At 37.1% G+C, this 24325-nt stretch overlaps 2 protein-coding genes across 4 annotated transcripts in view; both read left to right on the top strand.

The window, feature by feature from the left end:
* Nucleotides 1-11606, top strand: part of Mettl25 (methyltransferase like 25) — a 244640-nt gene extending 233034 nt beyond the window's left edge. For both annotated transcript variants that reach the window (XM_087192796.1, XM_087192799.1), the window contains one exon: nucleotides 1-11606. This exon is cut by the window's left edge and continues 18036 nt beyond it. The gene's annotated coding sequence lies outside the window, so the exon portion shown is untranslated.
* Nucleotides 1-24325, top strand: part of Tmtc2 (transmembrane O-mannosyltransferase targeting cadherins 2) — a 531775-nt gene that overhangs the window by 64101 nt on the left and 443349 nt on the right. Inside the window, exon 1 of one of the 2 annotated variants that reach the window (XM_087192793.1) lies at nucleotides 19630-20766. The exons of the other annotated variant lie outside the window; for it this stretch is intronic. The gene's annotated coding sequence lies outside the window, so the exon portion shown is untranslated. Of the gene's footprint in view, nucleotides 1-19629; nucleotides 20767-24325 lie in introns of those variants that run through there. 2 annotated transcript variants of the gene reach the window in all.

Below are 24325 nucleotides of genomic sequence, written 5' to 3' on the forward strand. Positions count from 1 at the left end.
TATTGTTAGAAAGTTGACCCAGGCCTATTCTACTCAGTGCTGCCTGTGGGAAAGCTGATGTAGTAAAGATACATGGGAATACCTGTTTTCAATTATGTAATCTTAGTGGCTGGAATCACGCCAACTGAAACTAAGCATAAGTAGTTACTAAGTATTATATCAAAGTATGCATTTAATATTTTAAGGGTTGTAAGAAAATTTTGATCCTCTGGCTTACACTAAACTCAAGAAGAATTAACCTATGACAATAATTTAAGCTTTAAAAATTATTTGATGTACTGTAGATATGCATTCTTTATGGTTATATTCTTTAAGGTATCTATAAATCTCTTTATGACCAGCAGATCTCAAATCTACTCTAAGATGTTCTACCTGCCTTATGGATTCAACCTGTCAAAAACAAAATTCATCATCTTTTTATATACATAAAAAAATGCATGGTTCGAGTTCCCTGGCCTTGTGAAAACTGTCCAAGTCAGGAACCTGGGCAGTATTTCTGATTCCTTCCTCAAATTCTTTCCTACCTATAATCTACAAAAAACTATTGTCAATTCTGCCTCTTACAGATATTTTTTTCAGTTCATCCATTATTTTTTTACTACCAACGTCTCAGGTATGGGTTACCACCCTGTACTCTTGGATTAGGGCTACATTCACTTAATAGACTTCTTTGCTTCCAGTATTTATTTCATTCATTTGATTTGTCATCATTTCATTTTTTTCATCTGCAACCAAAAGAACTATTGTAAAGTAATCTGCTGCTCTTCTACTTAAATCCTTTCACCAATTTCCCATTTTTCTTGGAATAGGGTCTTGGCTCAATATGAAAAAAAAAAGACCACCTTTCTACTGTGTCTTTTCCCACATGCACTACGGTGATAAACTTTGACTTCCAGGTTTTTGTCCACACAGTTCCTCTAGACAGCATGATCTTCTCCCTTAGTATAACTTCACCTCATCCTTCATGGCTTTTAGCTTTCAGCTTTATTATTTTTTTCCAGGATTCCTTGGAGCTTTTTTCCAGACCCAAGTCTAAATCATAATCTGTCCTTTCATTGTGTATCCACAACACTCTGTTCTTATTCCTCTCAAGATATTTATCATTCTGTATTCTGTCTGTATTTGCCCATTTGCTGAAATCTCTCCAAAAAAAAAAAAGCCTTCTTTCTTTCTCTGTATAGCCCTTGTATAGCAGCCTAGACATATCTTCTATATAACAGATGTCTAATGAACATTTTTTGGAATTAATGGTATGAAAATTGAATTAAAGTAATTTGTGGTATCGAATCATATACATCTTTAAAATTCTTTGTTTATACATCAGATCAGAGTAATAGATCCTTTGTAAAAGGGATAGAAACAAATAGTTTCAAAGTTTACAACTGAGAGTAAGGGTGACTGCTAGTCATCCCATAATTTGGTACCTGATTACAATGGCATCAGTGAAAGACAGAAGAGAATGGAGGAAGGACTTCAAGTGAATAATGGAAGAGGATACAGGGAATTTGGGTCTAATTAATGACCTAATCAAACATAAATTTTATTTATTTATTTATTTACTTTGGTACCGGGGATCGAACTCGGGACCTTGTGCTTGCGAGGCAGGTGCCAGAACCACTGAACTAAATCCCTGGTCCACAGAACATTAATTTCAGAAATACTATGAAACAACCTTTGTTAAGGGAGAACCTAATATAAAATGTTGAGATACTGTAGTATTTAGAGTAATCTTAATAGTGTATGTATAGAAGAAAGGAATAGATAGAAAGGGAGAGGGAAATGGAGATAAAGAAAAAATATAAGGGAAGCATGGAGAGATATCAGGGGAATTTTTTTTTTAATTGTGGACATAAGTTTAATTATCTGAGATCAGCAGATGACAAGATGTAATAAATGAATGGAAACAAGGTTCACCTCTCAGGAGAGAGGTGAGAACTTTTGAATCAGTTTAGGGTTAGACATTCACCAGATTGGACTAACACTGAAAATAAGACTTTTTGTCATAAAAAGCAAAACAATATATTAAAGCTGGTTCCCAGGACTGTCCAAATTGGTTTTAAAACATGGTTTAAATTTGTGTGTGCGCGCGCAGGCACACTGGCGCTTTCACGCAGAACTACATCCCTCACCCATTCATTCATTCATGTATTTGGGGATTGAACCCAGGGCCTTTGCACTGAGCTCCATGCCTGGCCCGAAGGGCAGGGTCTTGCTAGGTTGCCAGGCTGAGCCCAAACTTTTCATCCTTCTGTACCAGTCTCCCAGGATGCCCGGATTACAGATGGGCAAATGCCACCAAACCCAGCTTTTAACATGTCTGTTAATGTCAAATTCTCTTTGTTAAATCTATTCAAAATACTGTATGTCATTTTAGGACTTAATTTATATGTCTTTAGAGTACCCTAAATTGATGGTCAAGATACCTTACATTTAATGCACAGATGGCGAACCTTTTAGAGCTTTCAAGGACACAAACAGCACTCTGTGGCATGCGTGCCGTAGGCTCACCACCACTGCCCTAATGGCTAACATCTTGAGGGGAAAATTTTTAAAAATGTAAAGAAAGGATGGCATTGGGCCAGGGATTTAGCTCAGTGGTTCCACCGCCTGCCTTGCAAGCACAAGATCCTGAGTTCAATCCCCGGTACCAAAAAAAAAAAAAGAAAAAAGAAAGGATGGCATTGTACCTGGATGTGAGAAGAGAGGGAGAGTGTATCCAACCATTTAACTAACAGTCAGAGAAGTTTAGATAAAACACAGAAACAAACTTTGAAGTGGGTGTATATGATTTAACTACATGGAACGGTTTATAAGCAACAGAAAATTTATACACTTAGTTTTAACCATACACGGCTATATACAAAGGTCTGCCACTTGAAAAATCAAACTAGAAAAAGAATGAAGAATGCACACACACACACACACACACACACACACACACACACAATAACACATGAAAGGTGTCCTGCTCGGGCCTCTGGTGTTCTCAGAATGTTGGTGGGTCCCTAGAGCTTCTGCTGACAGGAAGGGATCTCAAGTTCTGGCTGAGTTTCTGCCAGAGACTCTGCTGTTTGCTCTGTGCAGTTAATCTCTCTCAGCATCCTGTACTTTCCATGTGCATTTACGTCCAGCTCTGCCCAGCATTTCTCTAGCAGGCAACTAGAGTGGTCTCCTGTAGCCAGGCAGGAGGAGGTAGCCCCACCCTACGCACCATCCTCATGACTCTTCTTGGGTCAAAGCAATACTTGCTCTTGCACAGTTTCAATATGACCTGGGATTTCAGGGTTTATGGGGCATGCAGGAAATAGCCTTCCAGACATTGAATTGCATTGTTTTCTCCACCCTCAGTGATCCCATGTCCCAGTTATTCAGTTTCACAGAGTTTCTTTCCAGCCCATGAATTCAGTGGCACTGAGGGCTCAGTGGAAGAGAGCCCTTCTGTGTGGAAATCAGTCCAGTTTGAAGGGCAGTGGGAGGGCATTCACTTGGGTGCAGAGCTCAGTAGCTTCCGATGGGAGGTGGGAGAGCGCCTGATCTAGCACTGCTCCAGCGTCTTTTCTCCACCCTTGGATCCCACTGGTCACAGTTACTGCAAACCCCTGCAGTTCTCACTGTCTCACTGACCCCTGGATGCCTGGTTCCAAGTCCCTAGGCAGGGCCATGCCTTATGTTCCTCCCTATCCCCAGGGCTCACAGCTCCTAACTCAGTAGCTGCTCTCTGAGAGATTCCGTGGCTTGCATTTTCCTTAGCGCGGTGATCTAACAAGCCCCTCTTGTGAATATCTCACTGGCTGGGCTCCATCTCCCAGTAGGAGAAGGGTTCAGACAGTTGGGCATAAGGTGGTGGCTGCTAGGCTGGATTGCTTTGGACAGCCCAGCAGCCCCTGATGCCCTTGGCTTTTTCCCTCAGAGGACGTTGATCCCCTCCCAAGAGGGCATGTTCACTGAACCTAAGAGGAAGCAGCACTGGGACCAAGTGGCCTGCTTCTTATTCTAAGCACCCTGTTAGTGGAGTTCATCTGATGGGCTTTTTCTTCAACTTGCCTTCCTGTTGTTGAGTTTTTGTACACACACACACACACACACAGCCATTTGAGTGCCTGTGGGATGGTGCTGTGTGTGTGAACATTTTCTGACTGTCTCCTAAGCACTGCTGCCTCTAGCCTACCACATTGTCCGTCATAAAGCATGTACTTTCTGTACTAAATGCAGAAGAGGTCAGAAGCCTCCTCCTCTGCTCCAATAAAACTTATATATAACTCTTATTCACCTTATGAAAATATTTGGAAATTCTAATTGCTTGTCTTTTTTAGATCAGTGGTTCTTAAACCTGAATATAGGTCAGAATCACCTGAAAGAATTGTTAAAACACAAGTTGTTAGTTGAAGTAGGAGCCTTGAGGATTTGCATTTCTAACAAGTTCTAGGTTAATGCTAAGTATGCTCATTCTTCATTCTCTGAGAACCAGAGCTTTAAACTATAATTTTATCTTACTTACCATTTATCTTTGTGTCCTAAACATCTAGTCCAACATCTGATATTTAGCAGATACTTATTAACCATTTTAAATAAAAGAATGAAGGGATGAAGAAAGTCTGACTACTGGACAAGTAAAGATATTAAGCCAAATTATTCTTCCTCTTCATCAGAAATTACATAAATTGATAAAAGTACATGTGTTCATTTAAATTATGGGAGGAAAAAGAAAGGGACAATAATAGTGGTAGAGAGGATTTCAAGAATCTTCAGACTTCCATTTGTTTCTCAGTGCTTACATGAATAGAGTGGCCTTGAGCTGCCATTTTACTGTGCAGTCTTTTATCTATGCCTTGGTCAGATTATACAGTGGTCATTCAAAATACTTCACTGATTCAGGCCTTTGAAAAATGTCTCAGAAAGAATTCATCCACATAAAGCCTATTGAATTTAACTTTAATGAATACTGCAAATAGAATGGAGAATTAAAATACACTACAGCAAAAGTTCTCTTGTATTATGTCTATAAATTTTTTTCTTCTTGATAAGTTCTTTTACAGAGAAACTCTACGTTCACTGTGGATCGACTATGCTGTACTTAATATCTGAATGCTTTAGTTACAGACAATATCTCACATGAGTGGATTCTGTTCTGATTAGAAGGGTGACAGACTCTGGCTGGGGGTTTCTTTTTCTAGGATAGATCATGTTTATATAAAGAGATCTTCATTTTCTCAACTTATACATGGTGACTACATTTTCAAGAAGGCATGACTACTTATTTTTTGTTGTATGTAGCTGGAATTTGTGTCTTAGTTAGGGATAAAATCTGCTTGGCACCTACTACAGTAATGGCAAATCTTTTAGATTTGAGTGCTCAAACTGCAACTGAAAACTCACTTTTTTTCCCTTAAATTCTTTTATTGGTACATTTTAGGTATACAATACATTTACATTTATCATTGGGTACTTGTACCTTTACGTAATATATCTTGGTTCTCATTTTTTCCCCATTTCCTGTCCTCCCTTCACCCCCTGCACCCTTCCCTATTTACAAAGACTTTGTTTCCATTTTTTCCTTTTCTCATAATTTTTCCTTTCCCTTATTTCCTTTCCCCTACCTGTCCCACTTTCCCTAGCCCTTTGGACCTTTTCCTACTATTTCAAATTTCAATTATTCATTTTAATCATTATTCACACTCAGTTTCTCACACTAGAGAAACTATTTGGTATTTACACATTTATGTCTTATTTATTTCACTTAAGAGGATGGCCTCAATATGCATCCATTTAGCTATAAATGTCTCTAGTTTGTCATTCTTTATGGCTGAGTAGCACTCCATTTTATTAAAAAACCACATCTGCTTTATTCAGTTTCCAGTTGATGGGCACTTGGGCTATTTCCAAGCTTTCACTATTACAAACTGTGTCACTATGAATATGGGTGCACATATATCGCTTAGTATGATTCTTTTAATTCTTTTGGGAAGATACCCAGCAGGGGAATAGCTGGGTCAAATGGGACTTCCAGTTCTAGTACTTTGAGGTATCTCCATACTAATTTCCACAGTGGTTGCACCAGTCTGCACCCTCACCAACAATGAAGAAGGGTTCCTTTCTCCCCACAACCCCGCCAACATTTGTTATTGGTTGATTTCTTTTTTTTTGGTACTGGGGATCGAACTCAGGTCCTTATGCTTGCACAGCAGGTGGTGAAACCACTGAGCTAAATCCCTGGCCCTATTGGTTGATTTCTTGATAGCAGCCATTCTTTCTGGGGTGAGGTGGAATCTCAGTGTTGTTTTCATCAGCATCTCTCAATGACCAGTGATGTTGAACATTTTTTCATATGCTTATTTGCTGCTTTTACTTCTTTGTCTGAGAAATGTCTGTTCATTTCAGATGCCCATTTTTGAATTGGGCCTTTAAATTTGGGGGGTTATGATTTTTTTCGGGGGGGGCACTGGGGATCAAACTTGGGTCCTTGTGCTTGCGCAGCAGGTGGAGAAACCACTGAGCTAAATCCCCAGCCCCTAGTATGACTTTTCAGTTCTTTATATATTCTAGGTAGTAGTCCTTTGTCTGAGGTATAGCTGCTAAAAACTTTTTCCCACATTGTAGGTTGTCTCTTAGCTCTGTTGGTGGTTTCTCGTGCAGTGCAGAAGCTTTTTAATAAGATGAGATCCCATTGTTGATTCTTTGTGCTAGTTCCCATGCTACTGAGGTTTTGTTCATAAAGTCTTTTCCTATGCCAATGTCTTCAAGAGTTTTACCTAACTTATCTTTCACCAAGTTTAGTGTTTCTGTTTTGATATTTAGATCTTCAATCCACTTCAACCTTAGTTTAGTGCATGGTGATAGACATGGGTCTAGTTTTAATCTTTGGCAAGTTGAAATCCAGTTTTTCCAACACCATTTATTAAAGAGGCTATCTTTCCTCCAGTGAGGATGGTTGGCTCCTTTGTCAAAGATAAGATGGATGAGTATGTCTGGAGTTGTTTCTGCATGTTCTAATCTATTCCACTGATCCTCAGGTCTGTTTCTTTGCCAGTACCATGCTGTTTTTATCACAGTAGCTTTGTAGTATAGTTTCAAGTTGGGAACTGTGATACTCCCAGCCATGTCTCTGTTGCCTAGAATTGCCTTTGCTATTCTAGGTCTCTTCTGGTTCCAAATGAACTTTTGGATTGTTTTCTCTAGTTCTGTGAAATATATTGTTGGAATTTCAATTGGCATTGAATTAAATCTATATAGTAGTTTTGAAAGTATGGCCATTTTCACTATATTAGTTCTTCCTACCCAGGAACAAGGGATGTCTTTCCATTTTCTTATATCCTCTTCCATCTCTTTTTTCAGAGTGCTGTAGAAAAACTCACTTATTTTTCGCGAAGTGTCAACACTGCAACTAAGCCTGAATACTGAGGTTTTAGTTTAGAAAAAAACAACTCATACATTAATGTAAATTTTAAAAATAACCCCACGTGCTATAGGTTTGCCACCATTAATCTAGCATATTTCAACTAACTAGAATCAGTGTAGAGATGCAATGCAAACTCTAACTTCAAATATTCTGAGCAAAAATTCAAATACTTTCTGGGTTTTGTGGCACAAACTGTAAACCTAGCTATTCCAGAGTTAGGAGGACTCTAATTTTGATATTATAGTGGGCAATTTTAGCATTCCATCTCAAAATAAAACTTTCAAAAGGAGATTGGGGATATAGCTCAGTGGCAGCACTCTTATTTAGCTTGTGCAGTATGTTGGGTTCCATCCCAGTACCACAAAAAAGATTGACTGAGAGATAGATAGATAGAGCCTATCAGTTATTGATGAGTTTTCCCAAAATATTATAATTGAAGGGGAAAAAAACCACATTTCCTGGGTTCATATCTATGGATCAAGTTTTATCTGAATCAAGATCTGTTCAAGCAGGCAGTGAAAAGTCCAACTCAGTCTCTTTTCCAAAGGTACTTCCTGTTTTCTTAAGATTATTTTAAATGCCTGCATTTATTAAACCTAGAAGGAGAAGATTTTAAATCTTCAATCCATGCTTGAATATTTATGTTCCCACCAAATTCATGTTGAAATTTAATCTCCAGTGCAATGATATTAAGAGGTAGGATCTTTAGCAGGTGATTAGGTCAGGGGGGCTTCTTCCTCCTGAATCCAAGTAAGTCCTTACTAAAAGATGCTTCATGCAGCCTTCAGCCCATTTGCCCTTCCACGTTCTACCATATGAAAACACAGTGTTCAGTGTACCATCTTGGAAGCAGAGACCCAGCCCTCAGCAGCCACTGTGCCTCCTGGCCCATAGACTTCCCAACTTCCAGAACTATGAAAAGCAAATTTCTGTTACTGATCAATCTCAGGTATTTTGTAATGGCAACACAAACAAAACTGATACTCCATAATGATCACTGCTGAGATGTTCCTTTGCCAAGCCACTGAAGAACAGTTAAGAACCATCTTCTCCTAAGCTTGGGTGCTAAGCTCAACCATGGCCCCTAAGCATCTGTGGAGCTGTCCTCTCTCTCTCCCACCCTAAGGTTCTTGTCCCTTCTGTGTTTCCATACAGTACTCACTCATGACCCCATGACTGAAGTTCCAGACAATACATTATGATTTCTAAGGTTGTGTTCCTTCTCCCCAGGCTTGAATCACCAGACTGGAGCAACCCTATGTCTAAGCACGTCTGCTTAATTCTTTGATGGAATGCAACTTTCCTTTTTCCATTAAGACTTGCAATTCCTCATTTATAATGAACCTACCTCTGCCTGGATTAGTGCACTGGGCTCTGGGTAGCTCTCCTTGCCTCCTTTCTCCTCTCACAGAAATGATCATTTCAGAGCAGATGTTGGCAAACCCTGACAAGGCACATAGGCCAAATATGGACCAGGTCCTCTCCTCTCTTCTCCCTCCTCTGCCTTCTCACCTCCTCTCCTCTCCTCTCTTCTCTTTTCTCCACTCTTGCTCTTTCCTTTTCTCTCTTCTCTTATCCTCTCCTCTCTTTTCCTCTTCATTTCCCCTCTCTTTTTCTTCTCTCTCTGTCTCTCTCTCCTCTCCCTTCCTCCCTCCCTTTCTTTCTTCCTTCCTCTAGTTGTATCACTCTCAAGCTAAGAGTGGTTTTTACATAAAGAATAAAGAATATTTTGTGAGATATAAAACACATATGAAGTTCAATTTTCAGTGGGCACTAATACAGTTTTATGGAAACACAGCTATGCTCATGCCTTCATATATTATCTTCAGTTACTCTACATTCATTATCTGGCTTTCTATGGAAAAGATCTAATGGCTCTTGTCTAAGAACACTGAAAAACTTTAGTGAACTACAGTATGTGAGATCCAAAGTCATGACACAAAGTTGTTATTAATATCAATTTTTAAATCTACTGACATTCTTGAATCTATCTTAATAATAGATTTTATAATCCTATCAGATTAAATATCTAAACTCTTATACAATCTACTTATTCAGCCTGCCTCTGTTGCATACTTCCAACACATGATTTTCCAGCCATTTATCTTTACTCTTCCCCAAAACTATCCACTTTCTTTCATTTTTACTACTGCTTTTCTTATTTTTCTATTTGTCTGTCCTCCTACCATTATCTTCATGATTTAACTTTTTCTTTCCATTCCCTTTTCTTGTGACATTAGGATCTCAGGTTTATTTTATAATACTTATTAGTACATGTTTGTAGTACATAGTGATTACATTCATCATAGGGAGTTGGAACATGTACACAACACATCTTAATTCTTTTTACTCTCCTTTCTCCTCCTCTCCTTCCCCTGTCTCTCCACAGGACCCCAGTTTTACTCCATCAAGCTGTACCTCCTTAGTTCATGATTTCATGGGTCTGCTTGAGTCTAAGCCAGAGTGCACATTCCATCCCTTTATCCAAAGCAACTTCTTCCTGAGTTAATATATGTAGGCAGGCAAACCGGAGCCAACAAGACTCAATCCCAAAACTTTTGTCCTTCTGAAGGATTAAATCATGTCTTCCAATCTTTCATCATTAGAATAAAGTAGAAGCAAATACAAACCTGAAATTGCTGGGAGTTGGATGTAGGTGAATATCTGGTGACACCATTTAAGTGCCAAATCAAGCCATGCTTGAAACCAGGAGGCTCTTTAAACATCTCAGTTATTCTCATTAAGATTTTGATACTGTGTCTTTTTACTGAAACCAGCCTGGGACAGGTATTCTATCATCTGCAACCAAAGGAGTTCTAACTGAGATACTGTTGCTCTCCATGAGCTTTCTTCACCATAGGGCTCAAGATGTGGCTTAGTGGTAGAGTGCTTGCCTAGCAAATGAAAGGCCTTGGGTCCAATCCCAGAATTGAAAAAGAAAACACAAATATAGAAACAAAACAAAACAAAACAACTTATCACTGTGTCCCTGGCACACATTTCTCTTCCTGCACATAGGATGAATTTAATACATATTTTTAAAATAAATTAATTTTGCTTTTTTTATAGCCCTTACCAGATTTAAATATTCTGTCTGCTGAAGTTACTTTCTGTTTGTGTTTTTGCCAGGGCTTAGGTAGCTAATCAGTTCCTAAATTCTCCCTTTCCTTGACCTTGATCTGTGATCAATTCAATGTAGTGACATAGGCACAAGACTCTACATCCTTTCTCTTTCAAACATCATTATTTAATTTCTGGCCTCAATATTACATTATATGAAAGCCACCACACACCTAACATAAGAACATAGACTTTGAAGTTTGAAAGCCATGGGCTAGCATCCTGTCTACAGGGTAATATCCGTGAAAACTTGTACTTTCAACTCCTTATTAAGAAAGGAGATTGTATCTATCTCAGGATTTAACAGTCAAGGAAATACTAGAAACATTAGCATAATCACTGGTACATAGGAAGAACAATGCATAATATTATTTTAGGAAGAAATGGAACCATTGATTCTTCATATTTTGGTTGCAAAAAGCTTTTCAAATTTTGTATGTCAAATGCATTTCAAATTTTGTAAAGAATTGGGCTTTTCTTCTTAGAGAAGTGGATGTTTTTAATTATTAAGAATAATTTTGAAAAGGAAAATCTGATCCAATTCAGTTTTATTGTATACACTCATTCTGGGTCATTTTAACTTTGAGGCTGATTAATGTGCTTATCTGTATAAATTAACATTTCAGACTCTTATGCAAAACTGTAGACTCTTTGAATCAAAATGCTTCATCTATCTCTATATCTGTATCTTCTGTTTTATGAAAATACTTTAAAAGTTCATATCTTACTTTTATAATGTCTACTATTAGACATGCAAGCTAGATTCCTACCAAGTATTATAGGAAAGAGGATTGTATGGGGCAAACACAGGTACCAAGACAAAGAACTGTTTGGGAGAAGTGAGGGCAAGAATTAGATAAATGTCAGGAATGCATTGATTATCAGAAAGAGATCTGTGTTACATTCACAAGACTTCCTTCTGATCCAGAAAGCACCAAAAAGGAAGAAAGGAAGGGGGGGAGGAAAGAAGGAAGGAAGGAAGGAAGGAGAGAGAGACAGAGAGAAAAGAAAGAAAGAAAGAAAGAAAGAAAAAGAAAGAAAGAAAGAAAGAAAGAGAGAGAGAAAAAGAAAAAGAAAGAAAGGAAGGAAGGACTATCTATGGTTTAGGATTTCAATATTCAATAGTTTCCCTCAAGTACAGAAATGCCAAAGCCATCCAAAATCAAAGTTAAATGCTATGTTCCATGAAGCTAGCTGTGAAGATGATTTAGAAAATTGTGCAAATTACAGTCTGTAACCCTCATTTGTCTGCACTACTATCTGTATAACATTCCAAGAGCAAATTATATTCCTTCTCACATCAGTTTGTTGACGTCTAGTCTCTCGAGTAAGTGTTGGCTTCAAAACCCCCAAATTTAGCTTTTGATTCTAAAGAAACTACCACAGAATGTCCTAAGTAGCATGCATTCTTGAGAATCCCTGTGATCTTCCTTTATCTTAATGATTGAATATCATTTTCCTTCCTGAGATATAAATGAAGTCAATTTTTTTTTATTTTAGAGGAGTAACTGTAAATGTTATACTCTACAGTTGTTTTAATCACAAAATAATTATATTAAATGTGTCCAGGTTATAAAGGATTAGCAAAGAATAAAGGAAATCTAAAGTTTAGTAGGAAAAATAGACTAAAAAGTCCAGAATGTTTCCGATTTATCTATTTTTACTTTGGATTAAAGAATCGCATAAATGTTAGAACCCAGATAAAGTTCATGAGATCTTACCTTAAATCCTTTGACCTATTTCAAAAACAAACTTATGCTCAATTTCTTAAGGGCTCAAACTGAGCTGGTTAAAAACATATATCCCGGGGAAAGGAAAGGTAAACTGGCGCAGGGAATAAAAGGCTCGCTAGATCCTTAATGCACTTCCCTTGGGTTATTTTTTTACTGATGTACAAACTTGTTTCCTTCTTTTTCTATGTTCTTTCCCTCAGACATTTCCTTCTATGCCAGATCTTTGTGCCAGTTTGACAGAAATTTGTGATAGAGAACAAACACGCAAAAATTGCTTACCGACAACTTCCTTCCTGGAATTTTAATTTTCTAAACAGAGATATGCTGAAGGAAGGGAGAAGTGGAGAGTGCTTTTGATATAGAGTGTGAAGGGTGGACTAGAGAATCACCAAAAGAACAAGAGTGTGAATGAATCTGGAGGCAGCAAGAGCTCAGAGGGCAAGGATTGCCAGAGAATCCTTGGAGAAGCTGTTGCTTCAGCCCCTGGCACAAACCATCAGGAAATTCCTAAGTGTTCAAACTTAGCACCAAATCCACAGGGCTCCTGACATGAACTGTCCAGGTGGGCTTGAGTGGCAGTGCCCAAGTTATTATAGTGTATTTGGATCCTAGAACAATGCAAATCCATTAGCAAGTCCTCAATATTTTTTGAATTAATAGACAAAATCAGTAGACAAAATGATAAACTTAAGCAAGTCCATTCATTCTGGGAGCACTATATGAATTCCTTGAAGTTTAGTGGATCCCTAGAAATGAGAAACCTCACCCCACCCACCGAACGCCCCAATCAATGGTGATTAATATTGCACTTGACCGGGATGGAGTTTCAGAGTCGAATTTCTGTTGATTTCCGTCACATCAGAATTTGGGGGGTGGAATGCATATCCATGTAGAAATGTACCCAGCAGGTACTAAATTCTCTCTGGTGTCCAGGAGAAGTAGACAGGAACAAAGGTTCTCTGCAAAGAGCCTCCAGAGATCCATGATATCCTTGTCTGTGGCAGCTCCAGAATATTTACATGATTTTTAGTTTTAGGGTTGGCTACCTGGATGGGAAGAAGGTGAGATGTTTTGTGAAGCTGCATTTGCATGATATTTCTCATAAGATTGTGTATGTAAAAATGTTTGATGAAAATGGAAAAAGCAGACAAAATTTTCTGAAGCCAGCCTCGATGCCATCAGTGCCCCACTCAGTGTCACAGAAAGGTGCACACACATTCTCAACACACGCACAGACATGGGAGTAGAAACACCTTTATCCTGACTTTTTGTATCCTGCTATTTTAATAAAATCCTGCTTATTTGGATTAGCAAAGAATAAAACAGTGTAAGTTAAATGAAGCCTACTTTAAAACTGTTTCACATCCCGTAGTGCTAGTAGAGTGGAGATAAAAGAGTTCCCAAAATAGCTATGAATGACCATTTCTCAAGTATTTGAAATGTTACTTTCAACTAAATATACAAAAACTCCCTCTCTCTCTCTCTCCTCTCTCTCTGTCTCTCTCTCTTCTCTCCTATCTTCCCTCTCTCTCAACTTTCCCTTTTCCTCCCCTCCCCCTGTGTGTGTCTTGGCCACTTACAAAATATTTTTGATAAGTTGCTCAAGTTATTTTGGTAAGTAGATCAATTAGCCCTAGCATCTAAATGCTCACAAATTCTTAACTTGGAATACTTAAATTTTTACTATACACTAATGTGCACAGAATAATAAATAAAGAACTTAGAGTCAGGATGATCCTGAGGGAAATATGATAATCTTCAACTTTTATAATGTTGCATTTCTCAAATATTTATTGGAAAACATGTTTTTGCATATTTCATTCATGTCCTAAAAATCATACATTAAAATACATAGACACTCTGGTTATATTCGAGAACCCCAAAACCACTGAAAGAATTTACTTTATGTTGTGCCCTTATTCAATCATTTTTAAAATTAGAATTTCAAAACAGAATAAGTTAGCACCAGATAAGCAAGCAAATGTTACTGCACCATACTCGTATAACCTCTGCTGATCTATGGCTCGCTCTGGCATCATAGGTAGTAATTATGAGATGATGATTCATTGACATATTCATGTGTAAGCAATAAATAGATACATGATGCACGTTTGGGTTCAAAGGCTAGAGGACACCCAAAGCTAAGGTAAGAAAGTGATGCTTGCAAATATCAATAACAAACATTCAGTGGTATTTACATAAAATACATATGCAAGTTTAGATATTCTGTACTGGATCATACATATTTTTTCACATGATATTTTCATATAAGGAAATCAGGAAATATATTAAAAAATAGTGAGAAAGAGAGAACAGAATAATACCCATCATTCCACCAATCTAAACATAACCAAAGTTAATGTTTTAATTCACAGTGCTTTAAACACATATTTATATTTTATCATACATTTGTATTTTATTTTCATGTTCTATAATATAAACATTTTTCATGTCATTTATGGTTTTCATCAGGTGCTATATTATAGATTATATAACTGTTCTTCTGAAGTTATTCATACAGTTTATAATTTTTCACTGTCAAAACTGGGATGGACGTATTTGAGCACATACATTTTTTTTTTAATTTAGGAACATTTCTTTAGAATTGATTACCAACAAATGAAATTACTGATCCAAAGATATGACCATTGGAAAACTCCTGAGTTATGCAAACAAATAGATTTTAAAACCAGTACAACAAAGGCAGTGAAATTCGTCCTCACATCAATTTCCAGTGCTATGACTTGCACAAGTTAGTAAACCACTCTAGGAGGCTTCCTCAAAAGACTGTGAGGAGTATGTTCAATGACATATATAAATCCACATAAAGGCAACTGCATGATAAACACACAGGAAATAGTATTAGTAGTTAATATTTTATTTCATAATAACAACCTTTGAAAGGATCCTATTTCACTGGAACTAGGTATTCTAACTTGAAAACTTTCTAATTTAAAAGGTTAGACAGTATAAGAATAAAATAGAACTAGTAAAAGTAGTTTGTCATTAAATTACCTTGAATATTTACTGTAAATTACTATTTCTTAACCATTGTGATTGCTCTTTTGAACATTGTGTACTCATGTTAAAGTAATTCTAATTCTACTAATTTTAACATTTGAGACTTAAATAATAGTTGTCCTCTGTCATGTTTGTCAAGAATATTTTTCTATTTGGGCATTTATTTTTTCAAACTTTTGAACAATCTATTAACCCATCATTGTATGTTTTAAAATGGTTTTCTTTACTTTTTTTATTCCTAATAACTTAGAAAAGCTTCCTTCTGTATGCCCAAACTGGCTACATCCAATGATTTGATTTTTTCTTTAAAATGAAGCATTTTACTTTAAATCAGCTATTTTTAATTCATTTGGACTTTCCATTAGTATCTATTATGGGGTGATCTAAAACATTTTTTTTCAAAATATTGTGTAAAAAATATTAGTTGGAATTGGGCATGGTAGCACATGGCTGTAACCCTAACTACTCCAAGGGCTGAGGCAGGAGTAGTGCAATCTTGAGGCCAGCCTCAGAAATTTAGGGAGACCCTGTCTCAAAATAAAGTGAAAAGGCTGGGGATGTAGCTCAGTGCCAGAACTCTTGCCTAGCATGCTCAGCAACCTGGGTTCAATGTCCAGTATGATGAAAAAGAAAAGGAAAAGAAAAGGGATATTGTTCTTACTTTGTTTACTTATGAGGTCTCTTTTTATATGCTTACTTCTTATATATAATAGAGGTTGTGTTTGGGGATTTGTCTTCTTTCCTCTCATATCCGTTTTATTTTATTTTATTTTATTTATTTTAGCTATTAATCACTGTACTGTCCACTGAGGTTAGTTATCATGACAGCTAATTCTGATTTGCATCTTTTTAAAAAGCTTTATCCTTCCTGCTTATTTTCATACAAACTTTAGAAAATATTTAACAACCTCTGGAATTATAAATCTTTGTAGAGTATTAATTGCATTTGTATTAACCCTGTGTAATTATTTTGGAAAAAATCTTTATTCAGTCTTTCTCTTTCAGTTTATGGTGGTCTTCACTTTTATGCAAGTCTCCAGCGCTCCTTAAGTACAGAATTCTTTATATCATACATGATCACGGTAATATGATTCCTTCTTTTTCTTTTCTGATTTCTTTTTTTCTTCATTGGTATGAAGAGGAGAATTAGATTTTGCACTGTTTTGTCTTCTACATTTTTATTTTCTCATTTTTGAAATGCAAAAGATTTTAAAGGATGGCTACTCTTAGATGGGATTTTAAGGAACCTCAGCACATAATAGGAATTCATGCAAGATCATTGAATGAATAATTGAATAAATGAATGAGTAGATGGATGTGGGAAATTCCTATTGCTTAAAGTAGGAAATAAGGAAACAGCATATTAATATACTTCCATTATTTTCATTTTGACTCCATTTCATCTTTACCTCTGCTCTATAACATGACCCCATGTCATGTCTGTACATACCTCTATCTCCTATATTTACTTTGAATTTCAAGTATAATGAAGCGGAGCCCTCAAGAACAGTATAAATGCTTAGAGGTGATGTAGAATGAAAGTTGTCCATTCCCTTAAAAAGCAGAGGAAAGGGAGTACTTGTATATTGTTGGTAGGAATGTCAATTCATATAGACATTGTGGAAAACAGTATAGAGATTCCTCAAAAAAATAAAAATCAAACTACCCTATAATCCAGGAATTTCACTACTAGGTATGAATCTGAAGAAACTGAAATCAATATATCAAAGAGACATCTGCACTTTTATGTTCATTGCAACATTATTTGTGATAGCTGAGAAATGGATATAACCTAAGTGTCCATCAGCTGATGAAGGAATAAAGAAAATATAGTATATATAAACAACGGAAGACTATTCAGCCATAGAGTAGAATGAAAACTTGTCATTTGAGATAGCATAGTTGGGACTGAAGATCATTGTTTAGTGAAATGTCAGCTATAGAAAGACAAGAACTACATGATCTCACTCGTATTTGGAATCTAGAAAGGTTGGTCTTATAGAAAGGAGTGAAATGGTGGCTATCAAAGGCTGGGGAGAAAAGGGAAGTGAAGGATGGGGAAAAGCTGTTCAGAGAGTCCTGGGTTAGATAGCAACAGGAAGTTCTGGTGTGCTACTGTGCACCAAGATGACTGTGGATAGCACTCATACTCTGTATGTTTCAAAACGGTAGAAGATAGGATTTTGAAAGTTTCTACCATAAAAAAACAATGACTGTTTGAGAAACAAGGGATATATTTAACCTGACTTATGTATTAGTATATACATATATCAAAACATCATGTTACCACACTGATGTGTACAATTTTTAAGTTTTTATATACCAGCTAAAATAAATGAAATTTTAAAATGAACTAGATCACATTCCTTTTTGTTCTTCCTACTTGAAGTCTAAATTCTATGACTAGCTCACTATAGGAAACCTAGACAGCTTTTTACTGATGGTTTTATGCTCTACAACTAGGATATCAAAGGTTTCCCTGATTCAGTCTACATTTCTTTCAGAGATATAAGACAGATGATTTGAGTTACTATTCTAAGTTCATAACAAATGTTTCATTCCAGTTTCAGCTTTCCCTTTCTTAGATTGTTAAATTATAGCTCAGGACCCTCAGCTTCATATTATGAGACACGTATATCATAATAAGCTCTTGAATGTAAAATGTGCCATTATCTCTACGTTACTTTATCATGTCTAGGAAATTCTTGTGTAGGAATGTGGGCAGTCCTTCAAGATGAATTTCCTTATTATACTGTGGTTATAAAATGCAATCAGTCGAAGTCTCCTGTCATCCACTCATTAAAATGTAATGCCTGAGGCTTTTAGCTTTGCTCATTGTCCTTTTGATTCCTTTGTAAATACAGTTTGCCATTTGGACTGCTTTGCTAATTACTGAGGACCATATTCCATTCCTAAGCACTGACTAAGTATACAATACTTCAGTGAAATGGAAGAAGGGAAAATTTGACCTTTCAATGTCAGGATAAACTTGGTGGAAAAGATAATCTAGTAGGTCACGTCCATCACAGGGACTGAACAGAATGACTGTTATTGTGCCTGTTCCTCCATGAAAAATTGTGTTTTTATAGTCTAGTTTAAGATCCACTATTGTCAAATCATAGTGTACTTTTTTTTTTTTTTTGGTACCAGGGATTGAACTTGGGTCCTTGCGCTTGCGCAGCAGGCAGCGAAACCGCTGAGCTAAATCCCCGGCCCCCCATAGTGTACTTTTAATAAAGTACATACAAGACCTTTGATGCAACCTACTGAATCAGCATCTCCAGGGCTCAAGTCTTCCATGTTGCAATTTTGAAAAGCCCTCAAGTGATTCTTATAGAAACAAAGGTTAAAGAATCCCTGGTAAAGGATTATAAACTTATAAGATCCTTTTTTAAAAGAAAAATGTGTCGTAAGTCTCTTGTTTGTCCAAACAACTTTTTGATCAAAGTTATTTGAAGATGACAAACTAATTTTTAGACTCAATTATTGACTTTTTGATGATTTTACTAACCCAGATGGTAACTGATTATCCCATTCATTGCATTAAGATCCATGAAATGAATGCACAAATGCAGCAAACAAATATTTAAAATATCTTCATTTATTAAGACAAGAAAAATGCAATATATTCCTTTTGTAGCACTTTCATACCATGTGACTTCAACTGAGATATCATAGCAGCTTAGTAATATATCCATTCATCTGAAGAATGACCCACCATGTTCTCCACAGCTGCTTCTGCAACTGTTCCTCCATCTCTCCAAGCATCTGTTTCTCACTCCTAGGTGTATGTGAAAATAGGAGGCCATATCACTTCAGCGCCTCCAACTTCTCTCCTCTCTATGTCAATGTTTCTCTATATTATTGTGTCACTCTGTAACTTGTATGCCTGAAAAAGAAGCATCTTTTTTCTTTCCTGGGGAGAATTATGCCAAAATCCTGAAACTTGAAACTTTTTTTAACTTCAAAGTGGTAAGATTGCATAAATGCCAGAAGGAAGAGCAGAGAAAGAGAGAGAGATGATGGGGAGTCCTGAGAATAATTATAGGGTTGGAGGTTTGAGATATGGAAGGAGTACATGCCAAGGGACAGGTGTGAATTACAGGGTACCTACAGGCAGAGGGACAGGTGTAGGTGACGAGATACCTATAGATAAAGATGAACCCCGGGATCCAGTAACACTGAACCTGAAGTTTTAGAATGATGACCAAGCCATGGAGGTTGAATTTATAACCACAAGGAAAAAAATTTAAAATAAGGATGTGAATGAATTCACTCTGAGCAGTGAAAGGAATCCAAGATTCTAAATGTAATTGTCCTGGAAAGTTTTTTTTTTTTTTTTTTTTTTTTGCCTTGCTGCTCAAAGGATGATGCTTTGCCATTTTGGTTTTCTTTTTTTCTTTTTTCTTTTTTGGTACCGGGGATTGAACTCAGGTCCTTGTGCATGTGCAGCAGGTGGCGAAATCACTGAACTAAATCCCCGGCCCCTATTTTGGTTTTCTTATGTGGCTCCTGTTCTTATGTGGTTGGAGAGTTACACCTTACAAAAGCTTTCTACCTAAACGCTTGATCACTTCTAGAATGCTACACCAAATGTACCTGTACAATATGAAAAGTGTATTTACAGGGGTTGTGTCTTCCTTTTGCCTTTTGTGCCATTCCATCTTGTCTCTCCTTTGTACAAGTCCCAACCCTGTCAATGTGGTTGGAACAAAGCTGACTCAGCTCATGGTTCCCAACGTGAACGTGTAACCAAGTCTGGTTGAAGTGACGCATCTCTCTGAGTTAGTAATTAGAATAAGGGTGCTACATTACTCAAATTTTGCTAGTAGAAATGAAGAGCTTTTACCCCGTGATTATTTGAAGTTAACATAGAAAAAGTAGAGCTGAGATGTGGAGAAAACCAAGATCCAAATGACAATGTTTGAGCCCTAATTCTGCCTGAAATGTTATTCTGCCTTTTCTGTTGTGTACATGAGCCAAAACAGTTCCCTCCTTTATGTAAGCAAGTTTTAGTTGGATTTATTTCACTTATAATGGAAAGTAATCTGACTGGTAGAAATTAAAATGTGGTATCCTAGAAAATAATCATGTGGCTTTGGAGAATATAAAGAGTCACAACCACTTTATATTCTGTAATTATTCAGGATTATGTAATGTTCAACCCTCTGTCATTCAACCTGCACTCTTTGACTTACAATGTTTCTTCCTTTCCTCTGGTTGACATGTTGGACTTGCATAATTTTCATTTTGATGTTATGCTACTCATGAGAGACAACCTAGCCTATGTATTTTTAATTAACCTTTTATTAATGCTCAATGTTTCTTTGTGGAGTCATTTTACCTTATTCTTCACGCAGTTTGTATAGTGTTGATTGGATCCCAAACTCCAGATTTGTGGGGCACATGAAGTATACCAGGGCAATTAAAGACTTCTCTGGGACTTTATTTCATTGTTTGGAGCTTTTTTGGAGAAAGGACCATCCTCAGGAACTGGTAGGTATAAGTCTAAAGCTATCAATAGATATTTGGGGGGGAATCAATGCCTATCAGAGATTCAGGTTATCACAGAGAGAAGAAAAACTGAGAAAGAAAAGAAATAGTTTTATGCAAACATCTTTGAATATGAATCTACCAATGCCTAAAGCCATCTTCATCTTCTAGACTTCCCAGTCACATGAACCAACATATTTCCTTTCTTTGCCATAAACTGGCTTGGAACCATGTGTCTTGACTAACTATATGTTGACGGGAAGATGTTGATGCTCATGGGTTAGTGTCATCTGCCACAGATTCTGAAATCTCATGTCTCAGAATTACCTGAGAAGATACTAGTGACTGCCTGAGTTCTCTGAAAATACCCTTGGTTGTCATGGTGATGAGAGGGAGCTGATACTATGTGGGAATTTTGAAATATTTTCACATAAAATCTGAACTTGGTAGGAAACATATTTAACCCAACTCTGAGCCAGGTATGGTGGTACATTCTTGTAATCCCATCTGCTCAGGAGATTGAAGGGGAAACATCACAAGTTTGAGGCCAGTCTGGGCAAATTAGTGAGATCTTTTCTCCAAATGAGATTCAAAAGGCTGGGGGGGTGGGCGGGTAGCTCAGTGGAAGGATGCTTGCCTAACATGGGTGAGGCCCTGGATTTAATCCCCAGTACCAAAACTCAACCCAGCTGTAAGAATGCTGCATTCATAGGCCCCACTAAGATTCTTGGAAATACACAAGCCTCAAATTCTCTAAGAAATCTAAAGGGACAGTGTTATTTAAAGAGGGTGTCAAGCTTTGATAGCCCCTCAAAGCTAAAGCCAAGGCCAGTATATCCCAGAGATCATCACATATGTTTTTCAACAATCCCTCCACATACTTTGTAACCATGAAAGGAAATAATACATAAGCAATAGGACTGGGTTGTTTCATGGTTGTTGTTTCTTTCCCTAAGATATTAACTTAGAAATACCTATCAGAACTCACTTAAAAAGATCAAAAGATGAGTTAAAATTTACCCCTGGTTTTCTGAAGATTCTCAACAATAATATCCTGGAGTGAACTTGAAATATCACTTATAAAAACTCTAAATTTTTGTAGCATTTAGAATAATGTTCTTATAGCAACCTAACTGCTCATCTCGGTTATGATGGGTCACATCTAAGATGGTTTGGTTCTTTGGTAATCACCTTGATATCATAGAATTTATCATGAAAATTATCATTGGATAATTAGGTGTAAATTTTATGAGATTAAGATTTGGCGGTATATTTTCATCATTTCTCCTTTTTAATGATGCCTTTAAAATACTACTTCATTCTTTATAACACAGCAGTTGTATTAAGGATTCAGGGACAAGTCTTGCTCTGATTCTGCCACTAGCTAAACTTGGAGGCCAGTTGTTGTCAGACACAAAATGTAGGAAATGCACAAGAAGAGCTCTTAGGTTTTTTCCAGTGTTGAAACTGTGCCTTTATATAGCATAAATACTTGCAAATAGTATTTAGCAAATTATTAAAAATCTTCCATGTGGCACAGTAACAGAGATTAATGACTAAATCCACAAGGCAATCAGGTTATCAAAGCAATTGTTTAACTAGAGGAAAGAAGTGAGAGCAAATCTAAATTTACTTTGCTGGATATGACATGAGCTACTTCTGGTAGATGTTTTAATTCCTGGACTTGATAATGTGACTTCAGGAGTAAGTTTCTTGTCCATGTTTCTGCAAATAAAGATTGACATAGACTCCACCCCCACTTATGGTGTGCAGAGATGAGCTGCTCGGTTGCCCTCTGGGAAGGACTTGAGGTCCATCTGAGGGGAATGGGGTCAGCAGGCAGCCTGAGGCTACCGGCCCCTGAGGAGAGCCACAGCCTTGTGGGGACGGCTTCCTGTGCCACACCCTTTCAGGAGGCAGCCTGCATTCCAGGACCAAGGCCCTGGAGCAGCACCAACCAAAGGCACTCAACCAAAGTCCCAGGGCTTCCTGCTAGGTTGGAGAAGACTTTTTCTGGGACTGTGTCACAGTATGATCTCTCTCTGCCTAATGGTGCTTTTCCTCTTTCCATTCAAATGTATTGATACCTTATTAAGACCTTGTACGGGCCTGGGATTTAGCTCAGTGGTTTCACCTGCTGTGCAAGCTCAAGGACCTGAGTTCAATCCCCGGTACCAAAAAATAAACAACAACAACAGCAAAGACCTTGTACCTCAAAATCTTTCTGAGTGTCTGCTTGCAGGGACCCCAGACTTAGATACCTATAATTTAGTTAAAAATAATAAATGCATATGTTCCTATCTCTTTACGAAACATAAAGAAAGATATGGAGACTGATATCCACCTCAATATTAAAAGTGGTTATTTCTAGGTAGGAGGACTTCTGGGCTTTTTTTCCAAGACTTCCTTGAACTTTCTTTTGCTTCAATTTTTCAAAAATGCTGAGCAAGCATACTTTTTTTTTTTTACTAAGAAACAAAGCCATCACAAAGCTAGAAAAAAATTTTTTAGACTACATTGATAATACAATGGGGCAGGGAGGACAGAGGATGAATATATAAAAAATATCAGCAGTAGATTTCAAATCACAATTAAGCTATTTTCATTTCTGATCATACTTACAACTGGAAGCTTTGTAAGATTGTTATGAACTCTTTTCATTATTTTCATCTCATGTTAGTTTTCTTATAAAAATTAATAGTATGGGCCAGGGATTTAGCTCAGTGGTTCTGCTGCCTGCTCCACAAGCTTAAGGACCTGACTTTGATCCCCAGTACCAAAAATAATAATAATAAATAAAAATTAATAGGAAAAGTGCTTTGAAAAATTACATACACAAACAACCTACCAAGGTGTAAGATAATCAAATACACACTGTCTCTGTGAATTTTAAGATTTTAAAGTTTGACAAAGCACAAATTCTTTCCCTTTTTTGTAGCTCATCTCTTGCTTATGCTTTGAGAGGGCTCAGATTGATAACTAGGCATATCCTATCCTGTATGCCTCCAAGTGTCCAGTATTTTGAATAAGTAATAATGTGTAAGACCCTACATAACCCCCTACACTTTATGGAAAGAAGTAGCAAAAATAGATGTAGGGATTTTATATGAATATGTAAAAGACCTGCTTAGACAAACCGTAAGTGTTTAAAGTGTTAGTGAATAGCATGTGTGATAATTAACGGGGAGAGAGATCTCATGGTCATAACCATGGCTTTTTAACGTTCTTGTGCCCTGATTTTCCAGAATTCCATGCCAGTCTCAACCTAAGAAGGACCCATGCTCAACCTGACATCTCAGAGTCTCCTTAATTTTCTAAGCCAACATTGTCATTGGCAGATAAAAATCCTCTGGTCTTAAAAAGAGTAAGAAGTAAAAATACCTCCTCAGTTCCACTCCTAGAATGTCACAATTTTCCATCTATAGTATCTATTCTTTCATTTAAAAAAAAGTTTTTCCCAAGTGCTATAACACAGAACTCCAGCAATAGTCTCCTAAACAGCTACCATTCAAACTTTTCACCCTTCTTCACAGACACCAAGTATCTACGCAACCCTTTCTCT

This window comes from Heterocephalus glaber, unplaced genomic scaffold, assembly GCF_053883595.1.
Source record: "Heterocephalus glaber isolate CG9 unplaced genomic scaffold, H.glaber_assembly_v1.0 deba00001572, whole genome shotgun sequence".
NCBI classification, from domain to species: domain Eukaryota; kingdom Metazoa; phylum Chordata; class Mammalia; order Rodentia; family Bathyergidae; genus Heterocephalus; species Heterocephalus glaber.